The sequence below is a fragment of the Balaenoptera physalus genome (assembly GCF_965194825.1).
Source record: "Balaenoptera physalus genome assembly, chromosome: 3".
Classification (NCBI taxonomy): Eukaryota; Metazoa; Chordata; class Mammalia; order Artiodactyla; family Balaenopteridae; genus Balaenoptera; species Balaenoptera physalus.
Window position 1 is genome coordinate 22,852,734 of NC_138890.1, and position 27,377 is coordinate 22,880,110.

The 27,377-nt window shown below is 38.9% G+C and overlaps 1 pseudogene across 1 annotated transcript in view; it reads left to right on the forward strand.

Annotated features, from left to right (window-relative positions):
- Positions 1-21,356, forward strand: part of LOC309657056 (ELKS/Rab6-interacting/CAST family member 1-like) — a 126,214-nt pseudogene extending 104,858 nt beyond the window's left edge. The window contains exons 7-8 of the transcript XR_014268305.1: positions 8,136-8,238; positions 21,223-21,356. The product of XR_014268305.1 is annotated as an ELKS/Rab6-interacting/CAST family member 1-like (transcript). The remainder of the gene's footprint in view (positions 1-8,135; positions 8,239-21,222) is intronic.
- Positions 21,357-27,377: the final 6,021 nt, after the last annotated feature.

A 27,377-nucleotide genomic window follows, 5' to 3' on the forward strand; every position in this document is an offset into this window, starting at 1 on the left:
TCCTCTTCTGTCACAGTGAAATACCAATTCTAACTTGTATTTTTACATTTTAACATCACTGAAACTGGGATATGTGAATAAATAATGGCGTGATTTAATTGGTATATATTTTGTTATTTCTTGGTAATACATAAAGTAATGGCACATCTTCTTCCTTTGGTGAATTGATATTGAAGATGTGCGCAAAGAGAGTGAATAAAATTATTTCAGTGACTGGGGGTGGAAGGAAGTATTTCCAAATTAACGTTATCTTCTCATGTATTCCATTTTAAATGTGTGTAACCAGATGAATATGTTTACTATTATCATTAGATATTTGACTGTTTTAACTGCATCCTGAAAGTTTATTTGCTTAGGTTGACCTAAAATTTTTGTTGACATTTTCATTTGGAAAGTGGGTTTTATGTTTGTGATTTTATATTGGTATCACAGTATATTCAGGCATCTATGGCACAGTATAACCTGAGAATATAAACCTACATATTTAATCTTCATATTTGTAAATATTTTTTCTGTAAAGAAATCCCGAATTGATCATTCAGCTTAATGTCTTCAGAAATCTCCCATAGGGAAATTAATATTAAGCTGTATATAGATTTGGTGTAAACTAGTATACAATTCATGAGGAAAATGGTTCCTTAAAGCATTTCCTTACTTTTAAATTTATAGTCACGTATCTTTGATCCACGAAGGACAGTGTTGGTGAATGTGGTCTTGACGTAGCTGAAATAGAGGAGAAATGAGTGTGATGACTGTGTGTGCTTTCTTGAGGGAGAATGGGTTGTGTTTAAAAAAATGAAAAGAAAAAGGGAAAACGAGATGCTGCGAGTGTTGTAACGGAAGGCGACTGGTTCTTTATCAGATCCTGCTGGCTTCAGCTTGCTTTCTGCGGTGGGGGGGGGGGGGGGGCTTGTTTCTTCCTTTGTCCTCCTAGATGAATTTCACTGATTTCATTTAAAAGAAGAAAAAACACACCGCTTTACATAGTCAGTTCTATTAGGCCATCTTCCTAAAGTTTCTTGTGGGCACAGCACCTTATAATTTATTACAGTCTTGATAGAAATTTTGATGGTTACCTCAAGTTTTTACTTGACACTGGAAACATTAGGATTATATATAGTTATTCTATATGCAGATTTTTTTTCTCCTAAATTTATTTCCCAAGAGCTAAAGTTTGATGCCAAAGTGAAATATGACTCCTGAACTGTAAAATAGTTAAAAAGATCCTTAAGGTTGCTCACTCTCGACAGGAATAAGCTTAATTTTTCTTTTTTCAGGGATTTTCTCGTGTCTCATATAAAACTTTGCATCTATATGAGATTTCAGTGAGTGTCATCATTGATCTAAAATTATTCTAACGTAATGTGTCATAACCAACAAAAATAAAAAAGATCATTGGGAACAGTCATTTAGGTAAATGATTGGCCTCTCTTTGACTTTGAACATTGTCTGCATTCTACACTGTTTTCCAAATGCCAAAGGTCCGTGGATTTTTGTAGATCCCTTCAGGAGTCTGTAAGCATCATAAGACATATAAAGTATGTCCAGGAGGTGTGTCAGCAGACCTACATTCCTCTCACGGATCCACCACGTATTTGCTGTGTGGTTGTGAGGAGTTTTGTTTGTCATTTTGTTTCTCTGTTTTTCATCTATTTATCTTATGTGATGGCGATCATAAATCTTGTTATCCTTGCCTTTCATTATTCTGACAATGAGTTTTAAAAAACTCTCGTTTTAGTACTGAAACATTAGAAAACATTAAAGTGCAAGTTGAAATGGTGCTTGAATTCAAGAAATAAACTTCTTGTTTTAGATTCTTAAAGTAAAATTTAGATCCTGAAGGTGAGCTGGATGGCACTGGCTGTAAGAAGTCTTAAGTATTTGGAGGATATTATCGATACTACTTTCAATGAAATTGATTAATTTTTAAAAAGGGAAAACTGCCTGTTGTTATGAAAAGCAGTAATGAACCTCAGGGGCTTCGTGCTGGGGTAGGAATATGAAGCATGGCTACTTTGCATCTCTTTCTGCTGAGCAGTGTTGGAAATGAATTGATGTTTATAGAGCCATATATTCTTCATTATTGCTTTTAGATTGCGCCTTTGGGGGTGGATTTGATAGATTTGGAATGAGAAATAATGGGTGTAATTAGGAAAACATTATTTTCACATTTGAGAAAATTATTTCAAAATTTTCCAAATGAATTAGAGTTCTGTTTTCTACAGAATAACTGAAGCTGTCAGTGTTTTTCTGCTTTTGCTCCTGGATAACTTGGGTCTAAGACATGGACTGGGGTGGGTAAAGGAGTTGTCAGTTCTAAGATGGGTGTGTGTAGAACTAAGCTGACTGACGTTGTAGGATCACAGTTAGCTACTTAAACGAGAAGGGGAGCAGCTAGCCTTCTTTTCTTTTCCTTTGTGTTTAAGAAACTACTTTTTTTTCCTGCCCTAGGAAATGGTAAATTTTAGACAAAATTTGTTCTTTTAGAAACTTACATTAAGGTACAGTGGTGTAATCTAATATGAAAATACACTTGTTGAAAATCTGAAATTACTAATTTTTGTTGCCAGTGCAGAATCTGTGTGACTCCTTTCCCTTCTCTAATCCTGTGCTTTATATTTTGTCTATGTCTGTGAATAATATTATTTCTGAATATCGCCCTCACTAAGTTTTTTCTAACGTTCTCTTTCACACTTTCTTCCTGGATTTGTTGTTTCCTTCAGTCTCACCTCAAGGTCAGTATGCTTGTCCTAAAACAAAGATATGTAACAGAACATTGTATACTAACGTTGTCTTGAATTCCTATACGCAACTGGAATGATGGAACTTATCCCAGGAATGAGATGTCTAGAAATTCAATTATGAGTGCAGAAGATGTCATGAATCTTAGATTTATCGGAAGAGTGGATTCACGGTTCTGTGCTTCAGAAGATAGTGAGAGTGGTCAGAAAGCGAGAATCAGACTGACCAGGTTTGGACTGAGAGAGTAACGAAGATGAAAGGAAGCCACTAGAGGAATGAGGAGGTGAAAAATATGGCTTTAATTTTATTCTGTTTTCATCCAGAGACATTCTGGCTGTTACAGGGAAGATTAACCAAGATGGCGGAGTAGAAGGACGTGCTCTCACTCCCTCTTCGAGAGCACCAGAATCACAACTGGCTGCTGGACAATCATCGACAGGAAGACACTGAAACTCACCAAAAAAGATACCCCACATCCAAAGACAAAGGAGAAGCCACAATGAGACGGTAGGAGGGGGCGCAATCACAATAAAATCAAATCCCATAACTGCTGGGTGGGTGACTCACAGACTGGCGAACACTTATACCACAGAAGTCCACCCACTGGACTGGAGGTTCTGAGCCCCACGTCAGGCTTCCCAGCCTGGGGGTCCGGCAACGGGAGGAGGAATTCCTAGAGAATCAGACTTTGAAGCCTAGTGGGAACTGATTGCAGGACTTCAACAGGACTGGGGGAAACAGAGACCCCACTCTTGGAGGGCGCACACGGAATAGCGTGCACATCGGGTCCCGGGGGAAGGAGCAGTGACCCTGGGGGAGGCTGAACCAGACCTACCTGCTAGTGTTGGAGGGTCTCCTGCAGAGGCGAGGGCTGGCTCTGTTTCACCGTGGGGACAAGGACACTGGCAGCGGAGGTTCTGGGAAGTACTCCTTGGCGTGAGCCCTCCCAGAGTCTGCCATTAGCCCCACCAAAGAGCCCAGGTAGGCTCCAGTGTTGGGTTGCCTCAGGCAAAACAACCAACAGGGAGGGAACCCAGCCCCACCCATCAGCAGTCAAGTGGATTAAAGTTTTACTGAGCTCTGACCACCACAGCAACAGTCAGCTCTACCCACCATCAGAGCCTCCCATCAAGCCTCTTAGATAGCCTCAACCACCAGAGGGCAGACAGCAGAAGCAAGGAAAACTACAATCCTGCAGCCTGTGGAACAAAAACCACATTTACAGAAAGACAGACAAGATGAAAAGGCAGAGGGCTACCTACCAGATGAAGGAACAAGATAAAACCCCAGAAAAACAACTCAATGAAGTGGAGATGGGCAATCTTCCAGAAAAAGAATTCAGAATAATGATAGTGAAGATGATCCAGGACCTCGGAAAAGGAATGGAGGCAAAGATTGAGAAGATGCAAGAAATGATTAACAAAGACCTAGAAGAATTAAAGAACAAACAAACAGAGATGACCAATACAATAACTGAAATGAAAACTACATTAGAAGGAATCAATAGCAGAATAACGGAGGCAGAAGAACGGATAAGTGACCTGGAAGACCGAACGGTGGAATTCACTGCTGTGGAACAGACTAAAGAAAAAAGAATGAAAAGAAATGAAGACAGCCTAAGAGACCTCTGGGACAACATTAAACGCAACACCTGCAGAGCTGGTGCCCAGGCAGGGTGAGCTCTGGAGGAGAAGGCTTCCAGAGTCCCCAACAGTCTCCGCATGGTGGCCCATCCGGTGCCAAACACCTGCCACCCACAGCGAGAAGTCCCAGCCGCTAGAAAATCCAGAAGGGTTCGGGCTCTTTGCCCTTGGGCCGGGTTCCTCCATGGGCTGGGCTTGCCTGTGGCCCCCGCCCCACCCCCGCCCCCGCCTGCCCTTGCTCTATGACACGTACAATGGAATGTCACAGCACCAGGCTGAGCTGTCCAGTGCGTGCTAGACCTCGAGAAGACTTAGAAGCTAGGGAGAAGCTCTCCCACTTTCACTCTCTTTTCTCAGATCAGGCAGGCAGCAGCTCTGATATGGAAGCTATGGACACCACACCTCCTTCCCAGGCCGGCATTGTCCATTCTGCCCCCGTTTTCCCCAGCCCCCCATTTACGGCTTCGGCTGCCATTGGTCATTCAGCAGGCAGCACCTCTGACCCCGAAGCTATGGACACCACACCTCCTTCCCGGGCCATCACTGTCCATTCTGCCCCTGTTTTCCCCAGCCCCCCATTTACGGCTTCGGCTGCCATTGGTCATTCAGCAGGCGGCACCTCTGACCCCGAAGCTATGGACACCACACCTCCTTCCCGGGCCATCACTGTCCATTCTGCCCCCGTTTTCCCCAGTCCCCCATTTACGGCTTCGGCTGCCATTGGTCATTCAGCAGGCAGCACCTCTGACCCCGAAGCTATGGACACCACACCTCCTTCCCGGGCCGTCATTGTCCATTCTGCCCCCGTTTTCCCCAGCCCCCCATTTACGGCTTCAGCTGCCATTGGTCATTCAGCAGGCGGCACCTCTGACCCCGAAGCTATGGACACCACACCTCCTTCCCGGGCTGTCATTGTCCAGTCTGCCCCGTCTCCAAGTAAAACCACTACCCATTTCACACCGCTGTTCCAAGTTCTGGGAACACACCACCCAGTGGTAGCAATGCCTCAGCCCGTGCCTCGACTCAGTTACCTGCAACGCCGGCCAAAAGATAGACCAACCTTTCAAAGTTATGACAGAAAGCTGAGTAAGTTTTACGCTTGGAATTGCAATTACTATTATTAACAAGCACAACTGTAGTGCTTAGACTACAACAAGTACTATTCTAAGTGCTTAGCAAATATTAACTCACTTAATACTCATAATGGCAACCCTATAGGTACGTAATATTCACCTTTTTGGGGGGAAACTGAGGCCCAGAGAGGTTGAATAGCTTGCCTAATGCCACACAGTGAGTAGGTGGCAAAAACCCAGGACTAAAACCAGACCGTCCAGACTTTCATCACTTTGCTGTGTCACCTTATTATAAGTTGTGGTTAGGGAAAGGACTAAACTGACAAGACTCTGAACTAGAGAAGGGAGAAATGAGAAAATGGGTGATCCTAGAAACTAGAGAGGATTTAGGCTCAGAAATTTCTGGTGATGAGACCCGGAAGAACAAGAACTTGGTTGGAATATTAACTTGGGGTAGTATCTGAATCCATCGAGAAATGGTCTTGTTTTCTTTAAAATTTAGAAAGGCCAGTTGGATGAAGATGAATGAAAAAAAAAGTAGAAAGGAAAAGAGGAAGGTGCCTTAAGTGAGACATAACCTCTTCCCTCTAAGTACTGGGGTGGGCATCCTGTGGGAAAGGATGGAGCTCTCTCTACCAGGTTTGTCACCAGGATGAACAAGGAGAAACATGGCAACCACTGTACTGGTTTTGATGATCCCTCAAAACCAAGGCTTCAGTTTCCGAGAACGACCTACAGCAGCGTACCTACCATGTGTCACACATGCCACCAAGTGTGTTTCCAGTCACACATTTTAATTGGAGAAATAGTTCCTATGAGGTACGCAGTAGTTTCCTATGGCTGCTGTAACAAATTACTACGAATGTGCTTGCTTAAAACAAAACACACTTATTTTCTTATGGTTCTGGAAGAGAGAGGTCCAAAACCAGTTTCCCTGGGCTGGAACGAGGAGTTGACAAGGCCGTCCATCCTCCTTCTAGAGGCTCCAAGGGAGAATCTGTTTCCTTGCCAGCATTCCTTGACTTCTGGCCACATCAATCCAACCCCAACTTCATCATCACATTCTCTTTGGAGTAAAAATTCCCTCTGCCTCTCTCTTATGAGAATACCAGTGGTTACATTTGGGTCCATCCAGGTAGTCCAGGAGAATCTCCCCATCTCAAAACCCTTACTTTCATCCCACTGGCAAAGTCCCTTCTGCCATTTAAGGTGACATTCACAGGTTCTGGGGATTAGAATGTGGACATTTGGGGGCAATGGTATTACTCAGTCTACTACAAGGTAGATACTATTATCTTTCTCAGATGCAGGAAATGAAGTTGAGGGAAGCAATTTGTCTCAGGTTTACAATTTCCAGAGTAGAGATTTAAATTCTGCCAGTGAGACTTTAGGACACACTCTAAACAACTTTAATCTGTGTCCTGAACTACTGCATAATCCTTGGTGAAGAGTCACACTTGGGAATCAAGACCCAATTGAATACAACACTATGTACTGTCTCACCTTTCACTTTATTTGCCTGGTGTATTCATAAGTCTTGCCCAGAGCACAAGAGTTCAGAAAATTGTTATGCAGGTTTACTAAGAGAACACATTTACTGTTTGATGTGCATGGAGTAATGGAAGGTTTTTTAAAATAGAATATGCCACCAGGTAGTGTTATCACCATTTTACATATTTAAACAACCAGACAACAACAACGAAAAGCTACAGATGCAAAGGTGTCAGGGTCATGTCTAAAGGTTAACTGCCCGGAAAAGGGCTGGAACCAGATGCCAGATGCCCAGGCCTGAATTCATCCCATCCAGTCCTGATTAAGCACCTGTTCAGATGGCTTGTGGCTCATCACCCAACACCTGAGTCTTTATATCCCAGCTTCAAGACGGAAATTAGCCGAGGGATCACAGATATTGTGCTAATCACTAATTCGTAATCTGCTATCCCCATCCTTTGTGGGACAGAAGTGGGCACTTCTAAAATCCTTTTCTGCTTGAGAAAGAGCAGAGCAGCCTTTGCTCCTCTGGCTGTGGCCTACTGTGCTTTGCAAAGGTGATTTGGCAAGTGCAGCTGCAAACCCATCTCCAATATCACACATCTATGGAAAATTCCAGTCAGGTTTTAGACCCAGTCACAGTACATTTTCCTGAGGATCAGTAATGATTTGCTGAGGATCAGTAATGCTCTCCGTATGCTGGCTGACAAGGCCATGACCTCTGCGCTTACTATATACTCCCTTTGTCAGCTCCGCTCTGACACAGTTGTCTGCGGGATTCCTTAGGAATATTGGAGGTATTTAGGCACAATTTCAGGGGCCGCTCTTGCCTGTTTCCTCTCATTTCTTAATCAACATTTCCCAGTTGAGACTATAAATAATTCAACTTGGGTGGGTTATCAGAGGCACTCTTCCCTACTCTACTCCATTTGAATCTCTGTGCTCTTCAAGTTTCACATACGTGGCATCACATATTTCCCATCATCGCTGTTTTCAGCAGTCAGGGCTACATAGGTCATTGGCAAGTTCATTAGCCTTTCCATTTCTTTCCCTCTTGACTCTTTAAGAGTGATTTGCTAAAGACTGTCCGCTTCGATGTTTTACAAGGCTCAGTGGTACAGAGGCAATATTGGAATTCTGCCCTGGAGAAATAGACATTCTGTTAATTGTTCTTCTCCTCTTATAGAACAGGAAAGAGATTCATCTATCACACAGTTACTCAAGGTTTCTCTACTTGCATTGCCAAGGATCTTCATAAGACTGGTAGTACTCACATTTTCTGTTGGAAGGTAAGTTGCATTCCATAAAATTAAATCCACACCATATGAGAACTTTAGTCTAACCTCTCATCTATTGATTCATGAGGTTTGACTCACTGAGATTTTCCCTCCTCATACTATTGTGAAGAAAAGGAATTGTTGGCCAAATCCATGGTCAAATATTTATATTTTGTTTCCCAGTTTGTCAGTTATCTTTATGTTTGGGTTGCCTTTTGCTGTGCAGAATTCTTTAATTTTTATCAAGTCAAATCAACTAGCCTTTTTCTTTATGATATCTCAGTTTCATGTTCTGCTTAGGGACAGACTTTCTCATAACAAGAGTATGATTTCTCATCCTATCTTACATTCTTCTAGGTATTTGTTTCTTGTGATGGAATATTACCCAATGTATGCTACACATGCAGTCCTCGCTCTGAACAGTTTGCCCATGCATGAATTTCAGTTACCATGATTTAGTTAAATAATCCCAGGACCACAACAAAACCATCAAATTTCAGTTACTGCCATATTAACTGTGAGGAAGGGCATAAAGTGCAAACTTCACAGCTAGTTCTTAACTCAACAAATCACCCGGGATATGACAGATGTGTATCATGGTCAGTGAACAATCAGGTCCCTTCTTTCAAAGTCTGTAGGTGATTGGTCACTGTGCATGTTATTCAGTTCACATACAGACAGCAAGGTCCATGTATTGCTTAGAGTTGAACCGTTTAATCTTCAAGTATTTTGGAATTTCCAGCTTTGTTTTTGTTCTTGACTTCCAGTTTGACCTCGCTGCAGTCTGAGAACAGACTTTATATGATTTCTGACATTTTAAATTTGTTAGAGTGTGTTTTATGGCCTAGAATGTGGTTTGTCTTCGTGTGTACTTCATGTGAGCTTGAGACAATGTGTATTCTGCTGTTGTTCAAGTAGTCTGTAGATGTTTATTGTATCCATTTGGTCGATGGTGTTGCTGAATTCAGCTATGTCTGTACTGATTTTCTCCCTGATGGATTTGTCCATTTATGATAAAGCGGTGTAGAAATCTCCAGCTATGAGAGTGGATTTATCTCTTTCTCCTTGCAGTTCTATCAGTTGTTGTCTCACGAATTTTGATGCTTTGTTGTTAGGCACATAAACATGAAGAATTGTTATGTCTTCTTGGAGAATTGACCCCTTTATCATTATGGAATGTCCCTCTTTGTCTGATAATTTTCTTTGCTCTGAACTCTGCTTTGTCTGAGATTGATACAGCTTCTCAAACTTTCTTTTAATTAGTGTTAGCATGATGTAGCTTTCCCCAACCCTTTACTTTTAAGCTATATGTGCCTTCATATTTAAAGTAGATTTCTTCTATTTGGATCTTGTTTATCGATCCTCTGTGACCATCTCTGTCTTTTAACTGGTGTATTTGTACCATTGGTATTTAAAATGATTATTGATATCATTGGATTAATACCTACCATATTTGTTACTGTTTCATATTTATTGCCAGTGTTCTTTGTTCCTTTTTTACATTCCACTCTTTTTCTGCCATTTCTCGGTTTAATCAAGCATTTTATATGATTCACTTTTCTCTTCCTTGAAAATCCAGACACGATGCACTGGTGAAATTCACTGCAGTACATAGTCCTTTAGAGATGTGGTGTTATAGAAGCATTGCATAGTCTTATGATTAGGTCTCAGTCTTATAATGAGCATGTGCTCCTCAGCTATGAATGTCACAAGTGCCTCTCAGTATTTTCCCTCACCTTAGGTGAAACACAGTGGCCGGCAGGGCTCACGGTAGGATATTTCCCTTCCCCCAGGTCAGTTAGGCTCTGACAAAACCCCATAGGTTAGGCCTCTGGTAAAACCGTTTCTCCTGAGGGCAGGCCTTATGAAGAACAGCAGAATGCTCTGGTGTATTTCAAAATTGCTCCTTTCACCCTCCCTCTGCCAGAATTCCAAGGGGATTTTCCTTTGACCTTCACCTGGTAGTCACAACCTGGTAGAGCTCAAGAGACAAAAGTCGCAAAAGGATAGGGGCTTCCCTGGAGTTTTTACCTCACAGACTTTTCCACACAAGCCTCCAGCAATCCTTCAAATATAGTTCAGGTTTTCCTACCTCACCATTGCTTTCCACAGAGATTTCTGCTCTTGGGTTTCTGTTCCGGTAAGTTGTTATTCTCTGTATCTGCCATCTGCCTCTCCAGTTTTGGGCACGGTGATTTTTCCTGTGACCTCACTTCTCTAATGAATCTAAGAAGAATTGTTGATTTTTCAGTGTGTCCAGATATTTACCTGTTAGGACAGAGTGGCAACTTCCAAGCTCCTTCCTTGCTGGACTCAAAACTAGAAGTCTCATAAGTTTTTTACAATGGAATAAAACATGTTAATTTTCAATACTTCTAATGTTTTAGGTTGCACTGTATTAACTAAATACAAGATTTACTAATTTTTTTAAGTCTATCTATAACTTTATAACAAACAAGAAAGTTTCTAGTGTTTTTGTCAGAAAGATTTTAAGGTCATAGAACAATAATGTTTTCCCCATCAATCACTGAGATCAACTTTGCACAGTTCAGCTTCTGTGATCATTTTTATAGCTCCACAGTGAAGACAGCCTGTACTTTATTTACTCTATATTTTATTTCTCACATATACATGGGTTCCTATTCTGCTTTAATAATCTACTGATGTACTGTTACAGCGTATTAGAGTCTTTTAAACTACTGAAATTTGGAGTGTGTTTTGATATTGGATATGGACATTTCTTTCCTCATTCCAACTTTATCCTACTTGAAAAAATCTGCTTTATGGTGATAAATCCCTCTTGATCATAATGACTTTTTAAAAATATGTTGCTGGAATCTATTTGCTAATATTACTTAGAACTTAAGATCTTCAAAGAAATGTGCTTCTCGTTACTTTTTGGGTAAATTTTCCATATCTGATTTTTGTATTAGGACTCTTCTAATTTTTTAATACATTGGAAAATAACTGATGTCTTTCTAAGGTGTATATCTTTGATTATATTTTCTAATTTCATAAAGCTACTTGTATTCTCTACTCAAAACAGGAGTAAATAATGGCTGCATATAACTAATCAGTAATCAGCCATTTTGTCCAGATTTTCAAATGTGTTGGTATAAAGCTACCATAGTATTCTTTCGTAATTAAAAAAAAAAAATTCTGTCTGTGTTATAGCTAGTCCCATCTCGATCATATTTGCCAAATATTGCTTATTTTATTGGTCTTTCTAAAGAACAAGCTTTTGGTTTTATTTGCCAAGTTTACTGCTTTTCTTCTCTATTTTTGACTTTTCTCTTGATTAATTTTGTCCTTCCACTCTTTTGGATTTACCTTTTTCTTCTTCTACGTCTACTGTCCAATGCCTGTAGCTTCAAGAGCCATTTTCAACAACTCAACCAGCTCTGCCAGCTGTGTCACGCCCACTTCATCATATGCCATTAGAACTTAATCTCATACACTGGGTGAAGACTCAGCAGCCTTATTTTGCTTTCAAAGTTGTTCTATGGCCTTGGATCCTTCTTCTTCTCCTAAATTACCACTATCATCAGGGAAAATTCTAGTGGGCCTAGAATTCTAGGCTTGCCTTTCCTCCAGTTTCATAATAAAAGAAAAAAACATTTCCACCCTTTTTTTGATGTTGATCGAAAATTTAGCAGCACTTCTTTGCACTGTATTCAAATCCCGAAATATAAGCAAGCCTTCATGCACACAGGCTCACTGAAATGTCATAATTTTAAACTATGTATGACCTTGAACAGTGACCTTTCCAAATACTCCACACTCTTCCTAGGTGTTCAGAGTTTTTCATTCCTACATCTTTTACACATGGTCGATTTGTGTCGTAAGTTCTTCCTCCCTCCCACTTCTGAGTGTATATCCAAAGGAAACATCATCATTTTTGAAGAGATATCTGTACTCCCACATTCACTGTAGCATTAGTCACAAGAGCCAAGGTATGGAAACACCCTAAGTGTCCATAGTAGATTAATGGATAAAGGAAATATGGTATATATATATACAATGGAATATTATTCAACCTTAAAAAAGAAGAAAATCCTGTCATTTAAGTCAACATGGATAAAACTGGAGGACACTATGCTAAGGGAAATAAGACAAAGACAAATAGTGCATGATGTCACTTATATGTGGACTCTAAAAAAACAAGGAAATAAATCAACTCTTCCCTCCCTGGACATTTTCCTCAGCAGAATCTAGCAGCCTCTACTATGAGTCTTATCTTTTTTTTTATTGTTTGTACCAGATCACAACCCCAGGGAACCTATGTATTTTACCAATGTATATCTAGATTATAGTTTACCATTGTTCTTTTTCTTTGTAATTCATTCCTTCCACCTCTGGCATCAGAACCTCATTTTTCCTTTGGAGGAGTCCTTGTGATTCAGGTAGGCTGTGTGTCTCCTCCCTAGGCTGTGTGACTTGGGGTTGGCTAGACACAGTGTTTTGTGTATACTCTATATGTCCTAAGTACTTATTTCTCTGTTTTCCATCATTTTCCCTCCAAATTTTAGTGTAGTTATTTTTTAACTGACATTTGTAATCCTTTCTTTTGTTTGACTAAGGTACTGTTCAACCGATCTTCTGAGTGCTTAATTTCAGCTTTTTTAATTCTAGAAGTTTCTTTTGGTTGCATTTCACAAATACTTTTTGCTTAAATTGTATATGTTGTCCTTTTTTTAATACATTAATCATAATTTTAAATAATAGTTTCATTGATATATAATTTACTTTCCATATTATTTAAAGTGCACAATTTAATGTCTTATGCATCTACCACCACCATCAATTTTAGAACTTTCATCCACCCCCCAAAAGAAAAAGAATCTATTATAAGTCACTCACTCCCCCATATCTCCAAACCCTAGGCAGCCACTAATATCCTTTGTCTCTACAGATTTGTCTAGACTGGACATTGCATACAAATGGAATCATACGATTACTTAGCATGTTTTCAAAGTTCATGCATGTTGTAGCATGTATCAGTACTTGATTTCTTTTTATGGCTGAATAATAATAGTCCATGGTGTGGATATTACTATGTTTCATTTATCCATTCACAGTAAATGGCCATTTGGGTTACTTCCACTTTGGGGCTCGTATGAATAATGCTGCTGTGGTTGGGTTTACGTGCAAGTTTTGTATGCAGGTCTAGATTTGTTTTTTAAATTAACAGACTATTTCGGAGCAGTTTCTGGTTTACAGAAAAATTAAGCAGAAAGGACAGAGTTCTCATACTTCCTTACCTCTCAACCCAGTTTCCCCGATTATTAACATCTTACATTAGCGTAATACATTTGTTATAGTTAATGAACCAATATTGATACATTATTACTAACTAATGTCCATGCTTTACTTTAGACCTCACTCTTTGTTTTGTACATTTTATGATTTTTGACAAACGTGCAATAACCTGTATCCACCATTACAGAACCATACACAGGAGTTTCTCTGCCTTTAAAATTCCGGGCTTCACCCATCCTTTTCTCCCTCCCCACAACCTCTGGCAACCACTGATCTTTTGACTGTCTCCACACTTTTGCCTTTTCCTAAATTTCATACAGCAATCATATAATATGCACGTAAGCCTTTGCAGATTGGCTTTTTTTCACTTAGCAATATGCATTTAAGCTTCTTCCATGTCTTTTCATGGCTTCATAGCCTTTTCTTTTTAGCGCTGAATGCTATTCCTTTGTACGGATATACCACAGTTTGTTTATCCATTCACCTATTGAAAAACACCTTGGTTGATTTCAGGTTTTGGCAATTATGAAAGAAACTGTTATAAACATCCATGTGCAGGTTTTTATGCGGACATAACTTTTCAGTTCCTATGGGTAAATACCAAAGAGCATGATTACTAGATCACTGTATGGTAGAAGTATGTTTAGTTCTGTAAGAAACTGCCAAGTATCCTGCTAGCAACAAATGAGAATTCCAGTTGTTCTGCATCGTCAACAACATTGGGATTTCAGTATTTGGATTTTAGCCATTTGAATAGGTGTGTAGTGGTATCTCACTATTGTTCTAATTGAAAATTCCCTGATGACATGGAATGTGTAGCATCTTTTCATATGCTTATTTGCCATGTGTCTATTTTCTTTGTTTAATCATAGTTGTTTTGTTTTGTTTTTTAACCGCCTACTAACTCTTGTCCTCCTGTGTCTATTTACATTGTCCTTTTTTTTTTTTTTTTGAGCTTTTAATCATTTAGTCTTTTTCCTGGTATGTCCAATTATTTTTTATATTAAAATTGGGCTTAACTTATTTTAGGAAACTATTAAGATACCTCCACGTCCTGGATACTGTTATCGTTCTCTTGAAAAGATTTCCTTTTGCCCATGGCAGACAGTTACTATAGGGACTGGTAACCTTAGTCCATTCTCAGTGTGAGCGCATTCAAAGCTGTTTTTCAGTCTGTGTGAAGGTTGCTCTATTTCTGTCTTGTCCTTCCTCTACGGGTGTTGCCCTTTGGGATTACCATGTGAAAGTTTGGATTCTCCCTATTCCCAACTACCCTTATATTTGTTAGGCTTTAAATGTAATGGTTCCCCCAGCCCTGTGAGACTAAGGATACGTGTAGCCTGTCATTCCATTAGTTGTTGCTTTTAGCTTGAGCTCTTGCCGTTTGGCTTCTGTGGTTAGAGTCTTTTGAACTCCTTGGCTTTTCAGTTCCTACGCTGTATGAGTTGAATCAGCAAATGCCCCAAGGAGAAAAGCTGCACCAAATGTCAAGCTTGCGTCTGTGTTTCCCTTCTCTCCAGAACTTGGCCCACATGTCTCAGTGTCTCTCGAACATTCGGATGCCGGCGAACAGATGTTTTCTTACTTTATCCAGGTTTTCTAAAATTTCTTTAGACTTCACCTGATCTTACGTTATTACTGAACTATCATCTCAATTATCCCTAGGAAGAAAATTTACAATTTTATGTTTTATTTTTTAATTTTCTATATTAACTCAGTTTCTGTAGAGACCTTTTACCTGATTGTTCAGTCTAGTTCCTGTGTTACCAGTAAGATGGAGATAGGTGGAGGCTAAGAATATTGGGGGGAAAATCACTGATGAATGATAGGTCTCGTTCTTTTTGTTTTTCCTCTCCTTATTTACTCTGGCAGCCTACATTTGCCCTTCTTGATTTGACCCAGTTGCCCAAATAAGCAACCCACTCTGGCAAAGACGTGACTTTACTCTCATAAATGTCTGCATGTTAGGATTAGCTAGATGATGAACACCATGCCAAAGTTCTTTGTGTGACCAGTCAGAATGGCCATCATCAAAAAATCTATAAACAATAAATGCTGGAGTGGGTGTGGAGAAAAGGGAACTCTCTTGCACTGTTGGTGGGAATGTACACTGATACAGCCACTATGTAGTACAGTATGGAGGTTCCTTAAAAAACGAAAAATAGAACTACTGTACGACCCAGCAATCCCACTACTGGGCATATACCCTAAAAAAACCATAATTCGAAAAGAGACATGTACCACCATGTTCATTGCAGCACTATTTACAATCGCCAGGACATGGAAGCAACCTAAGTGTCCATCGACAGATGAATGATAAAGAAGATGTGGCACATATATACAGTGGAATATTCCTCAGCCATAAGAAGAAATGAAATTGAGTTACTTGCAGTGAGGTGGATGGACCTAGAGTCTGTCATACAGAGTGAAGTAAGTCAGAAAGAGAAAAACAAATACCGTATGCTAACACATATATATGGAACCTAAAAAAAAAAAAAAAAAAAAAAATTTGTTCTGAAGAACCTAGGGGCAGGACAGGAATAAAGATGCAGACGTAGAGAATGGACTTGAGGAGATGGGGAGGTGGAAGGGTAAGCTAGGATGAAGTGACAGAGTGGCTTGGACATATATACACTACCAAATATAAAACAGATACTAGTGGGAAGCAGCCACATAGCACAGGGAGATCAGCTCGGTGCTTTGTGACCACCTAGAGGGGTGGGGTAGGGAGGGTGGGAGGGAGATGCAAGAGGGAGGAGATATGGGGATATATGTATATGTATAGCTGATTCACTTTGTTATAAAGCAGAAACCAAGTCACCATTGTAAAGCAATTATACTCCAATAAAAATGTTTAAAAAAATGTTAGAGAGTAAAAAAAATTCAAAAGAATTGGCCACACTCCTCCAACAGATTCTCTTAACATTCAGCAGAAGAGAATTCACCCTGAATCTGGTTTATGAGTAAAAGACAAGTCAACTTTAAAGTGGATCACAGATGACAACATTTCTTTTCCATGTGCCTGCTTTGGAGCCATATTTCTGCTGACCACTCAAAAACTTCCTCTTGAGTATTCTGTGATATATTAGAACCGGGAATAAGGGCTGTTAGTGCCGGAAGGGTCAGCCGGTGGTCTGCCATTTAATTCACATATCCTTTCTGCGCCAGACTCTTTTAAGATCATTGAGTTAGCCTAAGAATTTTGAAGCTGTGGAATTCAAGACAGTACATGACAATATGCCAATATTACTATTCTCCTGCTCTGACATTCTCCACTGATGGACAGATGAAGGAGAAGGAAGGGCAGTCACCAGTAACTGAGAGTAAATGAAACTGGAATATTATAATTCAGTATCATTTGAGTGACTGAATTGGCTGGCAGAGTGTTCTCCAGTTAAGGGTGAGGAAAGATTAATTCTGCACATGACACCACTACTGTATTTATACAAGTCTACGGGGACAGTTGTTTGCCTTGAATTGTTCTCTTCATTCATTTCGGTCAGACAGTTGTGTTGATTGATTTTCCTTTCTGATGTATGAAATGGCTGTTTGACTGAATTTACCATTTAATTTCCACTAATGCACTGTAAAAACAATACATTAGTCAAATTGGATTGGCAGGTATGAAAATGTTTACCCCAGAACTAGACAGAAATATAATATTGCCTTCTACAGAAATGTAAGTCATATGCCCTGGATTTGGGGGAAATGTTCCAATTTTAACTATTTTGCCACTTTTCAAACATGTAGGGTCACTGATCCCATAGTAAAAATAAGATCTGTGAAGTCCAGATAAAAATAGTTTTGTGTCACCCTGACAATCACATAACACAAAAGAAAAAACTATTATGAGATAAATTTTACTGAGTTTCATACTTATCAAGAAGTGTTTCTATGTTAAACTTCTGAGTCTTATTCTACAAGTTCTTTAGGAACAAACACTTCAAATATATTCATAGAAAACCCTCTTTATTTATAATTTCATTCTTCCAATATTTATAGTTACTATGACAGGCCATTTCTCCATGTCCCATCCCATGATTCTCTGCTCCCATTGAACATTTGGAAATTGGTGGCATGAGCAGGAAAGTGAAGCAGTTTTTGAGATTACTGAATAATGTTGACGTTATAAAGACTGCTTTCTTCCACAGTTGACAAACTTATTGTGGTACCGATGGTTGGATACTACTCTTAGAGATGAAAAAGGTCTTAAGGAATCTTCCATATTCCATTCACCAATCTGTGTTCTTGTTCAAAGCAAAATTAATTCCTTTCAAAATTCACATATTAGCTTAATAATAATTTTTAATCTTAAAATAATCTATCTGTGAGAATGGGAATTTTTGGTGGGAAAAAGTGACAGAAGATGGGAGAAGAAGAGAATTCATAGAAAGACAAAACAGAATTTTTTAAATGGTGGGTACAAACTTCTGTTTCCAACTATATCAGTTTACCTTAGGAAAACATACTAGAAAGGCCAGATAAATCATAAGCAACATTTGACTGTGAGCGTTAGAAAGCTACTGAGGTAGCCATGACCTAGAAGAGTAAAGTAGAGAAAGAAACTCACTGAAGTGAGAACAATATTGTGCACATGCTTTTCTAGTCCAGTCATTTAGAAACTACCGATGAAGAGCAAAAGTCTGAGAAACCAAATGTGACTCCTAAGAGGCAGAAAAGCCAGTAGATCTTAGGACAATGTCATAGGACTAAGGAAACCAGAGTTGGAATTGAGAAAAAACAAGGCAGCTAGAATTTTAAGGACCAAAATCACAGAGAGAGTAAAGATTCAGAGAACTGAGCTGGATTCAGCAACAGTGTTCCCTTGCAGTAGTTTCCATGTATAAGTAGGTAGACAAGGCAAGATGCTAAGAAGTCAAACAAAAGCTAACTGAAGTCAAAGCAAAGACTTAGTTGGCTCATAATGCTGAAGAGACAAAACGGGGGTTCAGAACCTATGAAAGATTTCTGGCCCAGTGGAAAACTAATGATATGAACTAGGACATTGAAAGTCTGTACATATGTGTGTGTGTGTGTGTGTGTGTGTGTCTGTGTGTTAGGAAGGTTGATGCAACGTCTACATTGAACCTGATAAAGAAGGAAAATGAGTATGAAGTTGGTCCAGTGACTGAGGTGATCGTCCCCTCTGCTCCCTACCTAAGAATAGGAAATTCTCTCCTCAAGAAAATACAGTTGACCCCTTGAACAATGTAGGGGTTAGAGACGCTGACTCCCTGTGCAGTCAAAAATCCACATATAACTTTATGGTCGGCCCTTCTTATCTGTGGTTCTGAATCTGAGGATTCAACCAACCACAGATCATGTAGTACTGTATTACTTATGGAAAAAAAATCCATGTATAAGTGGATCTGTGCAGTTCAAACCCAGGTTGTTCAAAGGGCAACTGTAATGTCATTCAGATTCTCTACAACTTGTCATATCCCAAGTCTGGTATTCATTCACTGAAGAACCACCAAGACTACCAAGAAAAGGAGAATTAAATGAATGAAAAACAAAACAGAATCAGAATCATAGATGACCTAAACATTAAAGTTCATACATATTTTGGTAAATGTTATCAAGTTCAAGAAAATAGATGACAAGGTGGAGAATTTAACTTGACAACCAGAAAGTAGAAACTGATTGAAGTTGAACTGATAGAAATAAAAATTATACGAAATTTAAAACTCGGTAGTGGATTGGACACAGGTAAAGAGAGGTAAGTGAACTGGAAGATAGAGTAGTAAAAATATTAAGACTAAAGCATGGGAAACGAAAAGAATAAGAAGTACACAAAAGCGCATTTGAGACATATGGGCCACAGGAAACATTTTTATCATATGTGTAAACTGGAGTCCAAAGAAAAAAGGAGAGAGAGATTGGGATGAAAACAGTATTTCAGAAATAACAGCTGAGAGTTGTCTAAAACTAAAAAGAATATATGGAGCCATACATTCAATAAGCACTAAAAAAAATGCAACAAGAATAAATACAAAGAAAACCACACCTAAGATCACCACAGTACAATTCATGAATAACAAAGAAAAACATGACATCTTAAAAGCAGCCCCAGGAAAAAAGAGATTCCTTTCAAAGGAACAACAGGATTAAGATTACAGCTTACTTCTCAACGAAACTGATTGGATACTAGAAAATAATGGAATAACATTTTTAAGTGCTAAAGAAAAGAGCTGCCCATTGGGAATTCTAGACGCAGAGAAAATGTTGTTTGGAAGGAAAGATGAAATAAGGAAATTTGCAGACAAACAAAATTTAGAAAATATGTTCTCATCAGAACCGACTGAATTAAATTATAAATGGAGACCCGCAGGCAGAAGGAAGGTTATCACAGATGAAAATAAGGACTTTATAAAGAATTATGTATAACAGAAAGGATAAATAAGTGGATAAACCTAAATAAAATCTAACTGCACAAAAGAGTAATAATAAAATATATCAAAAATTAGAATGCATTAAAAACAAATGGAAGAGGAAAAAAGTAGTCAGAAATTTAAGATCTCAGCATTGCTTGAGAAGCAGTAAAAAAGCTAATAAGTCATGGTACATGTGTAACTGCTACTTATGTAAAAATAACAAGCTAATACAAGGGAAAATGGAATTTGAAGAAATCTAAAAGGAAGAAAGAAGAGCAAAAGGAACATAACAAGGTGGGACAAATAGTAAACAAGGAGTAAACGGTCTATAAGAAAATACATTAACTGTAAATACTCAAATTAAAGGACAAGGATTATTGGAACAAACAAAAAACCTAATTCTATGCCACTTACAAGAGACAAGAGTCAGACTGTAAATTAAAGGATTCAAAAATTATGTCATAACAACAATAAATACAATTGAAGATTTTTTAATGTTAACACAGATTTGAAAGCAAAAATTATCACTGGCGATAAGGCAGGATAATAAAACCCACTGTTACTTTACAAGGAATATATTATATATCTAAACTTCAATGCAGTATATGAAGGGAAATTCCAAAAAACTAAGTCGAAATAGAATAATCTAAATTACCTAGATCAGTAACATAGAACCACAACAACAAATCAGCAGGTGATAGAAGATCTGAATACCATCATTAAAAACTCTGGCCTAAATTTACATAAAACCCTGCACCAACAATGATGGAATATATATATTACGCAGAAATTTTTAGGTGCACGTGGCACATTTATAAAACTGACTATATGCTGGTTATAAAACAAGACTCCGAATAAGCAAGAAATTAAAAAATATATAACCAATATTTTACCAAATAGTTGGATATTAAAAACATACTTCTGATCATTATGTAGGTCAAAGATAAAGTTGCAATGGGAATTAGAATTTTATTAATTGAATGATAATGAAAATATGCCATAACAAAACCTGTGGGTTGCAAATAAAGCTGTGGTCACAGAGAAGTTTATGTATTCAAATTATGTTCTCTAAATGTAAGAGGGAAAGGAATAAAGCAACTAGAAGATAACCTGTCACCCTGAGGTAGGCAGCTCCTGAACTGTACCTGGTGGGGAAGGCAGGGCAGAACTTCAGAAGGCCAGCTGAGAGCACGGTGAACACCATGTCAGGAGCAGTCTCCAAGAAAGAGCATTTAATGTACAAAAGGATGACTAAAATATATTTAAGAGCTAGCACCCTGACTCCTCTTAAGGATGACTTACGTTGCCGGGGAAAAAATAAGAAGTGCTCAATGTAGAAGGTGAATAACTTTGTAATTCCCAGGAAAATCTTGGTACCAGGACCGCAGAATGAAGAACTTGGAGTCCCCGTGGCTAATCCAGCGGAGGGAAAAGGAGAAACACAGACGGGAGAGAAAATAAAGGGAACCCTTGGTGCTGCTGCAGGCCCAAGTCCAGGTATGTGCTCTCTATCTCCACATCTTAAATAAAAGCCACCATGTTCCTCAGTCTTTCAGGTACTTAGAATTTCTCTTTAGAACCTGAAAATGGGGTCAGGTTTCCTGTCTGCATTGCTACAGTACAAAATAGAGGCAGGATGCTTGAAATAGTTCTCCATCTGGCAGAGGAGGCCTTGAAGCTGTGAGCCACTCACTGGGAACCAGCAGGACATGAAGGATTCTTGAGCAGATCTGAAGCTACTGGGAGGCCTTTCAGGAGTTAAATCCCATAGTAAATACTGTACCTTCAATGGCCCCTTCTCCCTCTCTGTCCAGTCTTCCTCCACTCGCGTGGGGGCCCAAAGGGGTTAAATGAGCACTCTTTGACTTGTACTTGGTGGTCCCAGAACTTGACTTGGGCTTGGAGACTTCCATGAAAAGTCTGCCTTCCATCTGCTGGCTTGCGTTTCTTGGTCTCTCTGCTCCAGGCTAATTCCTTCAACCTGCTTTTTCTATTTCTGCCAATACTCCCCCTCTCCAGACCTTCCTAATGCTCTTCTGGGGCGGGAGGAGGCTTACTGAGGGCAATGTGTATTTCTAGAGGGAGAGGTGACCACATGACTTCACAGTGCTCGTCCCCTTGATTATTCAGTTTCTGTCTGGATTAGTCGTGGGTGTTTGTGCACCCCAGCCTCACCCCCAGGAGGCTTTAGAACACTGTCCTTATCTCAGCACTGAGCCTCTCTCTAGCCTCCTTCCCTCTCTCTCCTTACCCACCTTTACCCACAGACTCGCAGGCTTTCTGGACCTCTGAGGAACAGAAGCACTTCACAGAACCTCTGCTACAGAACCAAACATATTGAAATGACTCTTTACGAAGATATTGAAACAACAGGAAAAGAATACATGACGATTGTTTCTCCTGAGAGTTCAATTACCTAGGGGGCCTTTAGCAAACTTTGATTGATACATCTAACCCTTCCTTCCTTGGCAATAGCTGATCACACTGTGAGGAAAACAAATTAGAGAATGGAAAAATAATATTTGGATTTCAACGAAATAATAAAAATGCAGGGAGTATCTTTGACTTTTGCAAGGTGAGAAGAGAGTTTACATTTTGATTATTTGATGGCAGGAATCCCTTTTAAAACAGGGCCAGTCTGCATGATGCATTTAAAAATCAACCTTTTCAAATATAGCCATAACCCCCACAAGATTTCTTGATTTCTCTGGGGTCAGATAAACCATCACATATCACAGTGGTGCCCTGTACATGAAAGTGATAAACATAATCTGGAAGCACAGCAGTGGCTAAAAATATGGAGCTGGCAGCCATTCGCTGAAATGATTTTTTGCTTTTAATTCATTGCATAAAATGCTCATGTCCAAATTCAGGCAGGTAGATCTTACCAACCATCAAGAGCTTCAACCCTGCTAACAGTTAAGTATGCACTTTTAAACCCTACTTTGACTGCTCCAGAAACTTACTGGGTTTCTTTAATGCCTCTGTTACTATTTCCTTTGTGTCATTTTGTTTTTCTTTCAAAACATAGCTGTGTGACCTTGGGGAAGTTATATTATTTCCTTGAGACTTGGTTGCCTTCTCTGTGAATATCTGGGTATAATTTTAGTATTGCTCAATAGAATTTTCAGTGATAATGAAAATATTCTATATCTGTACCATGCAATGCAGTACTCAGTAGCTACATGGAGCTAGTAAACATCTTTGAAATATGGCAAATGCAATTGAGGAACTGAATTTTTAATCTTATTTTTAAATTTGTTTAAATATAAATAATGCCATGTGGCTAGCATCTGTTGACAGTACAGATCTACATAATATTTTAAGGACACTCTCCACTCAAAAACTCTACCATTCATTAACTCAACCTAAATATTTTTGCCCTGTGACAAACAGAAAATAATTTATGCTTCCCTTGAAATTATCTGTCAAGACCTTTATCAGTTTGGGGTCATTCTATTCTTAAAATTGACTTGGCTTTATGAAACTTTAATAATGTTGGAGTTTCCTGCCCTTGGTACCACCTTTGTGATGATGGGAAATATTGTGGATGATCAAGGACCATTTCAAGAGATCATGGAGAGAAACCTCCTCCTGGATTTAATTTCATTATGAGGATGTCAAAATGCTAAATTACTTAAAATAAAACCCGTACCGTTTTTATGCTAAGTTATATTCTACATGTAGCTGGAAAAATGTTAAAAATATTTTTAAAGAACTGCACATCTATTTTTGAAGCTGATTTGGCTGTTCAAGGCTTGCTAGCACTTTATCCATCTCAGTACTATTTCACTTCGTAAACAAATGCAGTTGCCATAATTGCTGCATATGTGTCTGTGTGTGTTCCCTTCTAGGTTATATGTTTTTGAAGTTGGAAACTATACTTATATCACAGCCCCTATGTAGAGCACAATATCCATTGCTAATTCAGATTGTGTTTTAAGATATGAGACAAAATTTAAGACTTTTATTATAGTCATAAACATCTAGCAAACCAACCAGAAAATAAAAGCTAATTTTCGATTGGTTGGCCAAGAACAAAAAAGAGAGGAATACCTAGTGCAAAACCATATCTCTAATAACTACTGTTGGATTTAGAGCACACACATGCTAATAAACTTATTTTAAAATAACTTCTTATCAAAGATTTGAGGTTGGACCTGAAAAATTATATCAGAAGTGAAAGTAATCATGTGGGCTGACCAGCCAGGATCACACAAAGTAAGTGTATACTATATATAAAATAGATAAAACTACGAGGTCCTACTGTATAGCGCAGGCAACTATATTCAATACCTTGTAATAACCTATAATGGAAAAGGATCTGAAAAAGAAATATATATATCTGAATCACTTGGCTGTACACCTGAAACACAACATTGTCAGTCAACTATACTTCAAGTAAAACAAAACAAAACAAAGTAAGTGTAAAGGGAAGTATAGTTTTATAAATTCACCTCTGATATCCAATGGACCAACTGAAAGACAACAGAAACTACCACTTTCTAGGAGACAGGACACGGCCAGCAAACTAGGCCGTTACCCTCGGTAACGGTCATACCTGCCAAAAAATATACAGACTAGCCTGCATTCATGAATACATAGGAATTCTTCATTTATCTGGCATTATTAGGCAATGAGGTATTGTATGTTAGGAGAAGTTTTTTTTAAATGACAACTTTAAGAGGAGTTATTTTAACCTTCACTCGGTAATTTTTTTCTAAAATTAAGAAATGTATCCACTGGTGTATCTAATATTTCCTTGATAACTCGGGGTCATCAGTTCAATCAACATTTGCATGAATAATGCGAATGGAAACAAGACAGGCATGCTTACTGAAACTGAAAATGACATAGCACTGGCTGGAATAACTGATGAGACAGCAAGATAAAAACAAAAATGAAAACAAACCGTGATCAAGAAACAATCAGTCAGGTTCTGACTTTCTGTACTTCGTTTCAAAAAGCGATACCACAAATCCCAGCGAGAGACTCCAGCATCATTAGCTTTCTTTCTCCTTTGTTTCCACTTTCCTTTCCTTTTTCTTCTACCCTAGATTGTTCCAGGAAGTGTTTATAGTTGCTCGCCAGACAAATTCTACTACTTGCTTTCTCTCACGCAAACTTCACCATATGTCCATGTGATAAACAGTGTGGAGGTAAAAGACAATTCATCACAGGGACATCTCCTATGAAAAGAAAATTAGAAACTAGCTTCTAAACATGCAGAGAGAAGGGCATGGTGTCAGGCCCTAATTTCCTTGCGAATTCCTCTCCCTTTCTAATAGACGTTCTTATTTACCCAGATCCCTTTTTATTGGAGTCCTATTCCAGACTGCTCCACTCCGCCCATCCTCATCCTGTAAAATACATTCACACTCTTTTGTGACCCTACTTATTTGCCCATTAAATAATCAATCATAGAACTGTCGGAATTAAATAGAGAGAGAAATTAAAACACTGGAGTCACTTGGAGGGTTTAAGCAGCTCCACCAGAAAATACCGGGCATGGATGTAAAGAGGCTGCACGGGACTTGCGCTTGTCCAAGTTCTTTCTCAAGAAGTACCTGAAATAAGCCTAAATTCAGAGTTAATCAGATTGGCCTGCTTTCTCAGGTGAACTGGAATTCATTGCTCTTTCCCCTCAACTCCCTGATGTCAGTGGCACTTTCTGGAGATGAGGGGGACTTCTCTGCCTACTGCAGAAGCTCAGTTCCCCCCACCGGGCCCACTCCCTGTCTGAAATCCCACACTTGAGGCCAGATGCCAGCCTTCCCAGAACATTCGTGGTCTCCTTTCAGTTTTTGAACTGCTCAGATTGAGTCCCTGTAGACTCTTTCTCAGCCTGAAACCTGATCTTCAACCCCTTTCCCTGACCTCGATGGTTACCTTCCTACTTTACGCCTCAGGTGCTTTAGCCATAAAATGATATATTTGCCCTTAATTCTAAAGTCTTCTTTCTAAAGCTCTACAATGTGGTGGCTCCTTGAAAATGTTTCTCTTGCTGGTTTGAATTCTGTAGAGAATTAAAACCACAGCTACTCTAAAAGACAGTAAGTTACGTTGGATAAGGAAAGTGTGCTTTTGTAGTTAGAGTAACAGGGATGGAAGACGACTTAGTATGTTTTAAGATACTTCTAATCCATTCTCATGAGAGTCAGGGGAAGAAGGGGAAGAGAGTTAATAAAACACCAAACGATTGTGACAAATTAAGTTCACCAAGATGTAGCTGATCAGTTACTACTTGAATAAGCCACACATATCCAATTCAAGTTTTCCTTTATTTTTCTGAGAAGGGATCCCAGTGAACTGAGTCCCATGTTCAGTAACTCCACGTTCAATGGCTTAGTCTTTAAAAACTGTTATGTTGCTGGAAGAAGAAATATTGCCCATCAGTCCTAACTGATGTTTAGCTATCACACACATTTGAAGTAAATTTATTACTTTGCCTGATCTCAGGGTAATACATTCCAAAGGGGCAAAGAGCACACGAAAATTTATGGAGTCTCCATCTTCTACACTAAAGTGTGCAATAAATTACATATTATTTGGCCGTGAAATTCACAAGCCATAGGAACCACACCATTAGCAATGTATACAGTGGTCAACAGCAGGTAATGATAATGATATAAAACAAAATAGACTGTGTATGTTGGCACTGCTGCCAATAAAGCAATCATTAAATGCATTCATACGCATCTACGTACGCTAGGTAAGCTCTTTGAGGGCTATTGCTATGAATTCGACATACCTGTCAGGATATTATAGCCCAGTTTCTATGGCCTGTACTCAAAGACGCTGAGAAAGGGTTCCTGTGGGTAAATTCAGACCTTTTCTCAATATAGAATTTGGTCAACATGCATTCTGAACAGCAACATTTCACACTGCTTTCAATTTTCCTACACTAATTGCCACCTCAACAAATGCAGGATTAAGTATAATGGATTATAAGAAGTTAGGAAGGAAAGATGGAAGAAGAGAAGGAAGGTAGAAAAAAGGTGGGTATGGAGTACTTCAACATTTATGTAAAGAGTGGACCTAAAACTAACCTGAGGTTACCCTCAACTATTAGCATATGCTATAGAAACTTAAATGAAAAAATTTTAAAAACCTGCAAGGGAAACTCAAAGAGTCTTTGTTTTTTTTTACTTTACTGCATATACACGTCCATTTTAAATAGTCTATGTGCTTATATCCAATAAGAGAGCATTGTTTTGCAAGGCTATTTGGGTTCTATCAGCATGTAAAGGTCGGACAACTCAACTTGAGCAGAGTTAGCCTTCAGATGAATAATTGCTTCTTTCAGGTTGTGAGCATTTGAATTTTCCAGAAATGTTTCCCAAAAATTTAAAACTAAAAGAGTCCTAGGACAGCGTCCTTTAGAAGTTTTATAGTATCAAGGTTTTTGGGGGAAGAGTATCCTTGTCAATTATCAACACAATGATTCCAAGCAGGTCAATTTATGCTGAGAATATTACATAACGGAACCCACTTCACCTCCAGTATACTGACAATGAT